This window comes from Phalacrocorax carbo, chromosome 13 (genome assembly GCF_963921805.1).
Source record: "Phalacrocorax carbo chromosome 13, bPhaCar2.1, whole genome shotgun sequence".
Classification (NCBI taxonomy): Eukaryota; Metazoa; Chordata; class Aves; order Suliformes; family Phalacrocoracidae; genus Phalacrocorax; species Phalacrocorax carbo.
The window spans coordinates 14,684,980-14,697,337 of record NC_087525.1 but is presented as its reverse complement, the minus strand read 5'-3'; the positions used below and the strand labels follow the sequence as shown (position 1 = coordinate 14,697,337).

General features: G+C 50.6%; 1 long non-coding RNA gene across 2 annotated transcripts; it reads left to right on the top strand.

Annotated features, from left to right (window-relative positions):
* Positions 1 to 2,218: 2,218 nt before the first annotated feature.
* On the top strand, positions 2,219 to 11,547 carry LOC135315620 (uncharacterized). Of its 2 annotated transcripts, none has more exons than XR_010375104.1 (3): positions 2,219 to 2,618; positions 4,582 to 4,639; positions 5,617 to 11,547. It is a non-coding gene; the product is annotated as an uncharacterized LOC135315620 (long non-coding RNA). The 2 variants fall into 2 exon arrangements; XR_010375105.1 differs by having other exon boundaries at positions 4,582 to 5,843; positions 6,187 to 11,547.
* The last annotated feature ends 811 nt before the right edge of the window (positions 11,548 to 12,358 follow it).

The window sequence follows — 12,358 nt, the reverse complement described above, 5'->3', positions numbered from 1 at the left end:
AGAGCAGGGCATTGCTGAGGTCCACCCCGGGACACGCCAGAGAGAAACCACCCCTCACCAGGCGGGAAGGAGCAGCGGCTTCATGGCATTTATTACTTATTAGGAAGCTGCATTTCTTTTTGCATCCGTATCCTGGAGCTGGAGGGTAGGTCCAGCCACGTGGGCTGGGGTGCAGCGTTGGACCAGGGGTGCTGACCCAGCTCCATCCTCCTCCGATGGGTCGCTATTTTTAACCATCCTTGAGAAACATTGGTGTGAATTCCTGGTTCTTTTTTACCAGCCAGGGCAAAAACCACGTAACTGGGGAAAATAATTGACTGTGTCTTTAAGATGGGGTCATGGAGAAGTTAAAAATGTGCAGATACAGAGGTTTCGGGGGGAAAAACTCTGTCATCGTTCTCATTTTCACTCACCTCCTACTTAAAATTCATCCAGGAAGGTAGGCAGAGGAACACAACAGCTGCTAAAATTACTAGGTGGAAATCATTTTTAGCAGGCGCAAGTGTCTTGTGGTTTTCCTGCTCACTCTCTCTCCCCCTCCGCTCCTACCTCATCCCCTGCTCGCTGCAGTTTCCTCCAGAGAGGGTTTTGTGTTGCTGGTGTCTCTCTAATAACAACCGCTGTCAGAGCCGAGCCAAAGGCAATCTGTTAGTGATGTGTGGCAGCTGCAGCACCAGCCTCCGCTGGGACCCTGGCCCCGAGGAGGAGCCCTGGGGGGGCTCTCGGAGGGCTCGCTGCTCCAACCCCACCGCTGGCACAGCTGACACGAGGTGCTCCTCAGAGATGCAGAGGAGTGCGAGGAGGAGGAGGAGGAGGCAGCTGCTAGTGTTCAGGCTTTGCCAGAGCAATAAATTTTGTGTTAGTACTAAACAGTGCACGCTCCAAATGATGCAGTGTCTTAGCCGGTTTTTTTGTTGGTTTTTTCCCCCCCCTGCCAAAAGTCAGCGTTTGGTTAGGATTTTATTTTTTTGGAAGCAGCATTGCTATTAACTTGATGGTTGCCAAGGCCAAGCAAAGTGCAAAGTGTCCTTGGAGAAAGCTGTGTGATTCTGTACATTAAAAGCTGGGGGATGCCAGCACGCAGCCTCAGCCTCGCAGCCTGTCACGTGCTTTGCTTATGTCGCCAGGATCCTATAAACGCTTTTGCTGCATTTTTTTAAAGAACGTTTCCTTGCTTAAACTGCAGAAGCTGAAGCTTTGCATTTTTTTGGTCTGATTCTTTTTCAGTATGGGGTTGTACAGCTTGTGGGAGGAGCGTGCAGCCGAGCCAAGGCGGCTGGCTGGGCAGGGGTGAAGGGGTTGTAGCTTGGGGCCAGCAGGCAGTTACACCCAAACGCAGAGCTACAGCCCGTGTCCCCCACCCTGAGCACAGCATGACGTTACGTAGCTGTTAACCCACTAACCCTTCGCCCCTTGACTCACTGGCCTATGCAAACAATAGGCTGGCCCTGCGCAACGGGGAAACAATGCAGATTGCTGCCGTGACAGGCACCGCGAGCATTAATTACCCGTGGCTGACAAGGGAGGTCTTTAAGATTGCTGTTGGGTTTGTGGCAGGACCTCGGATCGAGAGCTGGGGCCGGATTTGTAGGGCACGGTGTGTGTACACCACATCAGGCAGCTCCCGGCCCAAAGCAGCCTGCAAAAATAGGCTTTTGCCTCGGATGCCTCCCTCCTTGCTCTTGCCATCACCTGCGCTCCTCTGTGCGGTCGGTGATGGCAAGTAACGGAGTGTTCAGCGCAAGGGAGCTGCAGAGGTAACTCTTCCTTGGCTCCTGATTTGAGGCCGGGCAGCTCAGCCCCATGAGATATGTACTCCCTCCAGCCCACAGAGGAAAACCAAAGGAAGCTGCAGTTTAGCCCGCTGCCAGAAGATCTGGCTGCGAGTAGGGAAGTGATCGTGCCCCTGTGCCTGGCCCTGGGGAGGCCCCACCTCGAATGCTGGGCTCAGGTTTGGGCCCCTCGGGACAAGAAGGGCCTGGAGGGGCTGGAGCGTGTCCAGAGAAGGGCAGCGGGGCTGGGGCAGGGTCTGGAGCACAAGTGTGCTGGGGGGCGGCTGAGGGGGCTGGGGGGGTTTAGCCTGGAGAAGGGGGGGCTGAGGGGAGCCCTTCTCGCTCTCTGCAGCTGCCTGAGAGGGGCTGGAGTGAGGGGGGGGTCGGTCTCCCAGGTCACCAGTGACAGGAAAAGAGGGAACGGCCTCACGCTGCATCAGGGGAGGTTTAGACTGGGTATTAGGAAAAATGTCTTCCCTGAAAGAGTGGTCAGGCACTGGCACAGGCTGCCCAGAGAGGTGGGGGAGTCACCATCCCTGGGGGTGTTTAAAAGGTGTGTAGCTGTGCCACTTCAGGGCATGGTTTGGGAGACATGGTGGTGTTGGGTTGATGGTTGGACTTGACTATCCTACAGGTCTTTTTCAGCCTTAATGATTCTGTGATTCCATCCCTGGGTCAGCAGGGTGCAGGCAGAGCTTTGTCGTGCCCGGTGAGGAGGGAGCGTGCACAACCCCCGGGCAGCAGAGCTCCCCATGCAAGAGCCGCTCCGACAGCACATCTGTCCTCCGCCCCCCCTCCCGATGCAGCAGCGTGTTCGCAGCTGTGGCACCAACAGCCGTTCTGAAGGTAGGGCTGGATTCAGGGCTGGTGGCTTTGCAGGTGTTGCTTCCCACAGGGTGACACCAGGCGGAGGTGGAGGCCGTTGCTGGCTTTCCTTCGCCAGCTGCTGGGCGGGTGGTGGGGCCAGGCAGCGTGGCACGGCTAGGGGGATGTGACGGTGGGCACTGTCGTGCTGCTGCCTCCAGGAGCGGGTGCAGCCGGGCCCGTTGTTGCAGGTCTCTGCGAACACGCGTGCTGCTGCTTGTGCTTTCCTTACACTGGCATTTTGGGTGCCTGAGGATGCACTCCCTCTCACGTCCAGCTGGATCTGGCTTGCCCTGTACTAAAGTAACTGCCCTAGCCTGCAGCGAGATCACGCCGTTCCCTCGACTGTCTGTGAGTCTCCCACCTGAAATCACACCTCTAATACCACCTTCTTTCCAGTAAACCTCCCAGTGAAGGCAGACGTTGACTTGGAAACCAAACTCTAGGCGTGTGCGGTGTTTGCGGACTGTCACCAATTCGTGGCCCTCATGCGGTGGCCGTGCCTCTAGAGGAGGATGATGGAGGGGTCAGGGCGCCTGCCTTCAGCCTGCGCTGCTCCCATCCACCCGTGCAGAGCTGGGGGTCCTCTGGCGTGGCTGAATCTCTCGGGCTTTTGTCACTGACCCACTTTTAGAGAGCAAAGGTGGACACGACTGCCCTGACTCTGAGCAGTGCTCCTGCATCCCTTTGGGCTGCAAGCTTGTCCCTCTGTGGTCAATCTGGCCCGTCTGGCTGAAAGCATCAATCCCAAGTCACTGAAGCTAAAAGAGGTGCAAGGATTTAATATATTGGCAGGGGGGTGGGGGGGTGGGAAATCAACTCTCTCTGTTAAATACTTTCATTTGCAGGGAGAACAGGATCGCACAGAGCTTGAGGGCTTGAAACACAAGCCAGCAAAATGAGAGATCACCAGTGGATTGGCCACCTCTAGGGTAGCTGTTGTTACAAACTGCTTGTTGGAACTGACTGTGTCACATTGGGTCAAGGCAAAGCAGTTAATTTTTCCAGTGCTTGTATTCTGTTTCTTTTCCAGTTGTTTTGAAACCACTGGAAAAGTGGTTTGATGCCCCTGGATTTTGGAAAATAGTATTCATGCACACAGATGCAGGAGTGCATAACGAAGGAAAACTAGATACTTCTTTTAGTTGTAGGGATGATTTCATTTCTGGGGTGAACAGGAGGATTATAGGATGGTTAGTTACAAAATGCACAGAAATTGGTGTGGATCAGTGGAGAAGATAATTACATCTTGCTCCTCTCTACCTTTTCACCACTGTTCCCTGCGTGCCAAAGTGGAAGGAAATGCTTTTTTTTCTCTTCAGAATAATATGAAATAATTTTCCAGAAACCATCCTGGCCCAGATCGCCTTAAGCAGAGTTATAAAACTGCATCTGGTTCAGCACACAATTCACAAGAGAGGGCGGCCAGACTGTACCCTGACGGCTGGATGACATGCCCTTCCTGTGGGGTCCTGCTGCATGCAAACCCGAAAGCTGCGGCCGGCCCCTAATTTTACAACCCCACTTCTTGGCCACGCTCAAAAAATGTGACTTTTGAAGTTTACAGCTAGTGCTTCTCTCTGCCATTAAGATCTGATTCCTGAGAAAGGCGGAGGAGGCAGCGGGCGCAGGGGAGGCCGGGGGCCGGTTACCTCTGCCTGCAGGCAGCACAGCAGCGTTTCCCAGCTGCTGGTGATATTTTTACTCCCATTTAATTGCTGCCCCAGTTAATGAGGTTTATATCATCTTCTTTCTGAGGGCATCTGAGAAGCAGGGTGGCAGGGGGCACCTCCACCCGCCGCTGCCCGAGGCGCAGAGGAAGGAGGGATGTCCTTTGCTGCCAATGTCACACCTGGGGTGCAACAGCAGCATCCTGAGCCATGGGCGCAGAATAATGTATTCCTCCTACTTTCTATTTCCTCTGCTTTCTAAACTCAAAACACAGGTGAAAAAGCAAGGGTGCAAGACTGAAGAGAGACAAAGCCGCGGTAACGTGCAGCAAAGTGCCAGGTGGGTCGGTGAAGCAGAAACAATTCTGAAACCAAAACAGCTCAGTGTGGGCGCAGTACATTACAATACAGAAGAAAAGAATATGTTATCTCTGTAAGAGAGGAATCGATACAGTATTTCAGAAAAAAAAATGAGGTAAACCAATGCCTTTTAGGAGCCACAGAACTCAAAAGATGAGAGCGCTGGGAAATCAGCTGTGTATCTGAGCCTGCGGCTGGGGAGGAGAGCCGAACAGAGCACCCAGCTACCTGCAACTGCTGCAGGGCTGCGACGCGTCCCATCCCCATTCCTCCTGCCAGCGCTGGGGTTTCTGCACACCGCCTGAGGCTGAGCCCTCCCGCTCGCCCGCAGCGAGGGCCTCTGCACACCTGGCGGGTGGGAGCCTTTCCATCCTGCCCGGCCGGAGCTGGGACGAAGCCGCAGGGACGAGGATTTCCCGGCAGGGCTGGGGTCACCCTGGGAGCTGGGCTGGTGGTTCCCGTCCAGCTGACAGGCTTCTGCAGACATCCTTAGCGTGTGGCAGCATTGCCTCCTAAGCCTTTAAATAGAGCTTAAGCTTACAGCCTGAAGGCACTGCCTTGCTCTCAGTGGGACTTTGCAGCTGCAGTCCTTATTATCCCATCTAAGAGAACTCTGTTCCTTTATTTCCCCCTTTTGGGGCATCTGGAGCGTGGTCTGTGCCAGCTTTGTCTGCCCAGAAGCTGCCTCCATTCCTCAGGAATGAAGCTGATGGTTTTTCAATGGCTGCTAACAGCTTGCAGATAACGTAGGTTTGTTCCCTGTTGTTCTTCGAGAGCAGGGCCCCTCTAAGAGCAGACTGAACTCTGTATCAAGGAGTCAAAGGGTTAAAATAATATTGGCCCAGTGTGTCATTGCTGACTAAGATCCTGGGCTTAACAAGACCCCAAATTGTTCCTGTTCCATTGATGTAATTTGTTATCCTGAATTTCCCCCTATTTTATTAGTTCAGCGTTCCCTTTAGCTGTCTCTAAAGTCACAGCTTCAACATGTATTCTTCAATCACCCTCTTGAAACCTGGCAGAAATACGTGTCTGGATGATAAAATGGTGGCAGTTCTGACCTGGTTTGTAGCTGACATAATTCACCTGGCAAGCCGGTTCTCTGCTGACTGGGGTGCTGAGGCCGATCCTGTCCCCACTCCAGGTGTCTCTGGCTCGTTCCCTGCTGTTTAGTCACGTAAGTGGGATGCGCTGGGAAATGGTGGTGGTCCCAAAGGGGGAAAAAACAGCAGGCAAAATGACTTGAACCTATGTGGTGTGACCCTCAAGCTGATATAGATCCTTTATAATCAGTGAAATTTGTAACCTATTTCAATCCACTGTAATTTTTTAGGACAAGACACTCTCCTCCTGGGTAAACAATTTGTAGCTGCTTATTTCTCAGGTCTTTTTCTACAGTCATATAGGCATACAGCTAGGGTATCAGCGTTAGGGCAGCAGTGTTGCAATGGCTTCTTTGCTACCAGCAGACCATCAGCATAAATGAGGGCAGACGGTATTTTACACCTATTTTGTACTAGGCTGACACGGAGCAATGGAAAGCTGGAGAAAACAAAACCACAGACTTCAGACCAGAATGAATAAAAACAAAATAAGGTAGGTCCTTTAGGTTTGGAAACTCTCCAACAACCTCTAATATGCATTAGTGAGATATCAACTTTCTGCCTTCCAAGATGAACTATAAAATATTATATCTTAGCCCTGCACATTTTCAAGTTCCTTGTCCTTTATTGCAGCCACTGGTTATTAAAACTGGAAATGGACCGAGACCAAACCTCTGCCTGACTGTGTCTGAATGGCTGCATCCAAACCCTGCAGCTTTCGACAACCGGTCTCTAATGGTTAAAACAAAAGCCAAGCCCAACACACCAGTAAACAACTTCTCATTTCTCCTCCCCTACTTCCCTATGCGGACAAAACTCCTCGCACCTGGATGTACAAAGCTATTAGGTCAATGGGTTAACTTAAATGCTTGCCCACGAACGCTAAAGGCAAAATGCCCGGTGTGGTTAGCAGTGTCTGAGGATTAAAATTCAATCCCAATTGAAACTCTTCCCAAGCATGCATGATCAACGATGAGTCTGAAAGTTATGTTATTTTTATTTTTTTTTAAGTCCATTGATGTGATTCGTTCTGTTTGTAAGACTAACTGGCAGTAAAAGGTATTAATTTCCTATCACTTTGTTCCAAATTGTCCTTCCCTTGTCCTTGTATTTTATGGTCTCCATTAAGGAATGTTGTCCTTTGGATCATTTTTATTGGCTTTGCTTTTTAATAATCAGCATTCATGCTTAATACAGCAGTTTTTTGGTAACAAAATTCATAGCTTAAAAAAAAACCTAAAGCAGCCCCTCTTTCCCCTGACAAATTTGAAATGCGATTACTTTTATAAGTTATAAATAAAGACCTCGTAGTTGATGTTTAATGGGAAAGTCTCCCAGTGTATTTCAGAGCCCTGTTTTTCAGCCTCCTCTGATAAGAAAACTGCTGACTTGGCATTTTGGGGAGCTGTTTTTGTGCTTTGTGTTCCTGCTCTAGCTGCCAGGGGTTAGTAAACCTCCGGGCTGCGACGTGGCCAAACCAGGAGCTGCCTGTGCTGCTGTGCTCCCTGCCAGCCCTAACGCCACGCCGGTGCGGTGCTGGGTTTTGCCCGAGAGCTGCCGGATCAGGACAAGCTTTGGGCTCTCAGGTTGCTGTTCCTGGGGTCTTGCTTTTGGTGACACCTCCACCAAGCCCTGGGAGGGGGGTCTGTGGCAGCTCTCACCCCCACCTGAGCACCGCTAACACCAGCCCGCTGCGGTTTATCCTCACCATTAGGTTAGAGATGGTCATCTGGGGCAATGCATAACGATGGCTGCTTTCTATGTTTACAACTCTATTTTAAAAGTTTGTTTAAAATGGAGGTAATGCATCTCCCTGCTGTTTATATGTTGTTATTTTTTTTTCCCATGGTAAGACGCTGGGCTAAGTCTCAGGCTCAGAGGACACCAGCCCCAGGGTGAGCGGGGCTTGGCCTGCCCTTCCTGCAGATAAGCCTCCGCTGGCTTCATGCTCGGCAGGCTACTGGTGCCTCGGTAGTTTGGGGAGCGATAGGAATCTCTAGTGATAAATGAACGGCTTCAACCAAAAGCAGCTACTGACAGATAAGGCTGAATTACTGCATGGGTTTTGTAAGTGAAGGGAAGGGTTTGCAGTGATTCAAATGACACCTATAAGCCTTGATTTGTAATAACTGTGTTTTCTCTTGACCCCCATTTAGTGAGACCCTTTTGTACCAAAGATGGACCAAAGCACATTCACGGACCCAGAGGTTTCCTGAAAGATTTGTAATTTGGCAAAGGTGTCTGTCTCTAAATGGCCTAGCAAAAGTGCTTGGGTTTGAGGAAAATGTGCTGGTCTGTTACTGGGGTTCCCTGCCAGTCTGTGCTAGAGATTTCCTTTTTTTTTTTATTCCACATAATCTGCTCCAGAAGTGCAGCATAGGAACATTCAAGGGGAAAGTAACCCTTGTCAGAAATATAAAAAATAAAGCTGTAAAAGCATTCTTTCTGGTCCTAGTGGGTGAGGGCCCAGTAAAAGAGATGATGATCCAGCTTAAAGCCTGCTTCAGTAACCAAAAAAAAAAAATTTTAAAAAACCCTCTAGTATTTAAAATGGAATTAATTTTCTCTTTGGATTGCTGTCAGGTTGGAATCAAGTTTAATTCCTTCGAGCTATGCTTTCCCTCAAACACCATTAGTTTTTAGAAGCTTTCCTAGGAGAAGCCAGTTCATTTGTCTTACAGCACATCGTGCTGCTGGACTTTGTCTCGGTGGAGGAGCAAGGCTGGGCTGTAACTGCAGTCTCTCCTAATGAACTCATACTTGTCACATATCCAGCACTAGACGGGCTTGTCTGCCCCTCGCACCCACCCAAAATATAGCTGTGTCCCAGGGAGATGACCTCCACCCCGGGCCCCGCAAGGACTGGGCGATGCTGAGGTACGCACAGGCTGATGCATCCCTGCCCAGGGACTGCTGGGACGTACGGCTCCAGTACCGCTGCCAGGCAGAGGTACAGGACAGCAGAAAGAGCTCAGCTTTCCTGCCCGACAGTCCCCAAGGAGCACAGAGACTGTGGCTGGACTGGGAAGGATATCGGGAGTGTGCTACTGCAGGCAGCCTCCTGTCCCTCCCCAGGAATCCAAAGACAGCAGGTTTTGTTTTCCCAGTAGCTGATATACCCACGCAAACAGCAAGTGAGATGAATTAGAAATGTTCATTAATGGCAGAAGTATCATCTAGTTGGCAAAACTGAGCCTTAGAATGTGATTTTCTTGCCTGAAATGTTGGTGCCTCCGGCAGTAGCCTGCTTGGGTTGTGCGGGCAGCGTCGGAGAAGCGGAGAGTGCTTTGTGAGAGAGGCCTCCGATGTACCTGTGAGATATGAAACCTCCGCATTGAGGCTGTCTTTAGCTGTCATGCCTAGGCAGTCCTGGTGTGCACAGAAGTCGGAGAGCGAGGCCGTCCTGTCAGAAGCGGGGAATGCGACGGCTCAGGCTGCGCAGCCTGGCGTGGCTCCCGACCGCTCCCCTGAGCTGCCCCGGCCACACTGCCGCTGCAGCGCCTAACACGGGGCATCCAGGCTGCGCTCCTGGAAGACATTCTAGATTTGGCTGATAAAACCGCGAGTGTGACATAATACGCTTCACCTTCTGTACCATATGTGACTTAGGACATCACGGCTTTCTGTTTTAAGGAAAAAATAATTGTAACCTCAATATAGCACCTGACAATTGAATTGGAATTTGATACCCAATAGCTCCCCTGAAGTAGTCACCAAATGCGGGGACGGGTGTAGTCAGTGGCATTTTACAAAGACTGGGCTTTTAAGCAGATTCCCGATCAATCCTTTTTGTCAACACCAATATAAAAATCACTGCTGGTAAAACTTATGGACAGACTGATGATAAACAGGTAACAAGGAAAGTCAGGCACAGTAATGAGAGTGAATTGATAGGTTCATGTCTATGGGTTTTTATCTAGATAACTACAAAGCTATACTTGTGAGAACATGGAGGTGGCGTGTATAGGTAGAGTACTGCATCCTAAAACCTGCAGGTCTGAAGGCGGCGGGGGCGGCCGTGGGTGCAAAAACTCAGCACGAGCTTCCATTACGGTGCGGTGGCAAAAGGGCCGCTGCGATTGCTGGGGATAGGAAGCAGAAAGAGGGGGAAGCCTTGTCTTTAAAAAGGAGAGAGGGACAAAGGCATGCTCTGTGAAGTTCAGGGACCACTTTCAAAAAATGTTGAAAAACCAGGCAAGTTGCAGAAAACAGCCACAGAAATTATTTGGACTAGAAGAAAATCCCTTATAAAAAGAGACTTTTTATCCTGAAGGGCAATAAAATGGGATGGGGGAAAGGAAAGGACTGAGAGTGACTTAATTACACTTTATAATGGAATGTAGGAAAAAAATACCATGTACTTAATTTACCATATGAAAGCACAAAAAGACACAACACCTGGAATCTGAGGTGTGCAAATGAACATAGAAAATGAGGATCGATGTCTGACCAGTGGGGATGATTAGCTTTGGACCAAGCCACCAACTGATGTGGCTCTTCCAGTGAAGACAAAATGCCTCTCTTTGAAGATATGCCAGAGGAGTTATTAGGACAAAAATTACAGTAACTGGCTGAGATTTAATGACTTGTAGCATACAGGCTGTCAGAATAGATGCCTCAGTGTTGCCTTTTGGCGTCCGACTGCATTTAAACCCCTCTTTCATGATGTGAATCTTGGCTTCCCAGCACTCCTTATCATTTCTTTCTACTCTTGTTCTCAGTCTGTTCTTGGAGGAGTTCCTCTCTCTCCCCTGCCCCCCCCGCTCTTATTTTTTATGCCACTGCAGACAAAAACTGGGGTTCTTTTGAAGGGCCTGAAGGGAGTTACACTCCCAGCTTCATCTGAATTCAAAGGGAACTGGGTGCCAAATGCAGATCTTGTGAAAGCCTCAACCCAGAGCCCTGAAATTCGGTGGAGCTTTGAAAGCCTCATAAAAAGCAAGCTTGCTGATAGCGGGCTGTCTTGAGTTTTATTCCTTCATCTTAAGTATTTTTCTGATGGAGGTTCTAAAACTATACACAACGATGACTAGAAATAAGAGAGTACATGTCTGGCTGTCACACATGAATTTTTTTGCAAGGAAAATCACCACAGTTATTTTACTGGCTGGTTATCTCAAAGCAGCAAGTATCCAGACGGTTGTCTCCAAATGTTGTTATTAAATTCAGCAGGAAATCCATCCTGTCCAAAAGAATTATTAGTTTCCATTGCTCCTGGAAATGTCCAGAGATGTTAATTTGTGCATGTTTGTTCTGCACAAGTAGCCGGCCAGTGAGTAGGGCCGTAGTTTGATCTTGTCCTCGAGTCCTGGGAGCTGTGTGGCAGCTGTAAAACCAGTGTCAACGTCTAGGCCAGGGGGTTATTTATAAAGGCAAGTCTTCCCAAAACACCCTGATTGCTCCAACTATAAATATGCTTCATATCACAGGGCAGCATTTGAAATTAGTTGTTTAACATCTCAAAGCGCGGCCCAGATGCCATAAGTGGCAGTCTTTGCCATGAAGAATTTGGTATTTGTCAGCTATTTCTGCCCAGAGGTGTGTGAGATGCCACAGTTTCCCCTTTTACTTACAAGAGGGAAATAACGGGTGGCAATCTAGTCTCTGTCAGTGCCGTAGGTGCTCAACCACAAAGCAGTCGTCCCTTATTTGTACCATAAGGCCCGTTGGGGGTGGGAATCATCTACCAAAGGGAGTGGGAAGCAGGAGCAGGACAGGGGGCTATTTTGCCTCAGTTGACTGCTGGAGCAAGCCCAGCGCAGAGCTGCCAAGGTGATCAGGGGCCTGGAGCATCTCCCTTCTGAGGAAAGGCTGAGGCACCTGGGTCTGTTCAGCCTGGGGAAGAGAAGGCTGAGGGGGGATCTCATCAGTGCCTATAAATATCTGAAGGGTGGGTGTCAGGGGGATGGGGCCGGGCTCTTTTCAGCGGTGCCCAACGCCAGGCCAAGGGGCCGCGGGCACAAGCTGGAACACGGGAAGTTCCCCCTGAACATGAGGACAAACCCCTTCCCTGTGCGGGTGCCAGAGCAGGGGCACAGGCTGCCCAGGGAGGCTGTGGGGTCCCTTCCCTGGAGACATTCACCCCCCGCCTGGACGCGGCCCTGTGCCCCTGCTCTGGGGGTGCCTGCTCCAGCGGGGGGTGGGACGGGGTGAGCTCCAGAGGGCCCTGCCAACTCTCACCACTCTGTGATTCTGTGACTGCCAGGAGTGGGGTCCCCCTCGCCAGCCTCACCTCAGTGCTGGCAAAGAGGGACCACGCTGGGGACCTGACCCCTCGCTGCGTGAGGCCCTGGGGTGCAGGGACCCCAGGGGCACTGGGGGAGCCCTTGCCTGATGCCAGGGATGCTGTGCTTCCAGCCACCTTCGTCATTGGCTTGACCACTAGGAAGGTGACCAGGTAGCAAGGCAGCCATCGAAGGTAATTCCCAGTGCTCTGCCAGTCTCCAGCATTCAGGTTTCCCTTTTATTTTCCTTTCTCCAGCACAAGAGAGCTTGAACATATCCCCTGACTTCCCCACTAGACCTCTTTCTTTGGCCAGAAGAGATCTGATGGGATGGAGAAACTGGCATGCTCAGCCTTGGCCTGACC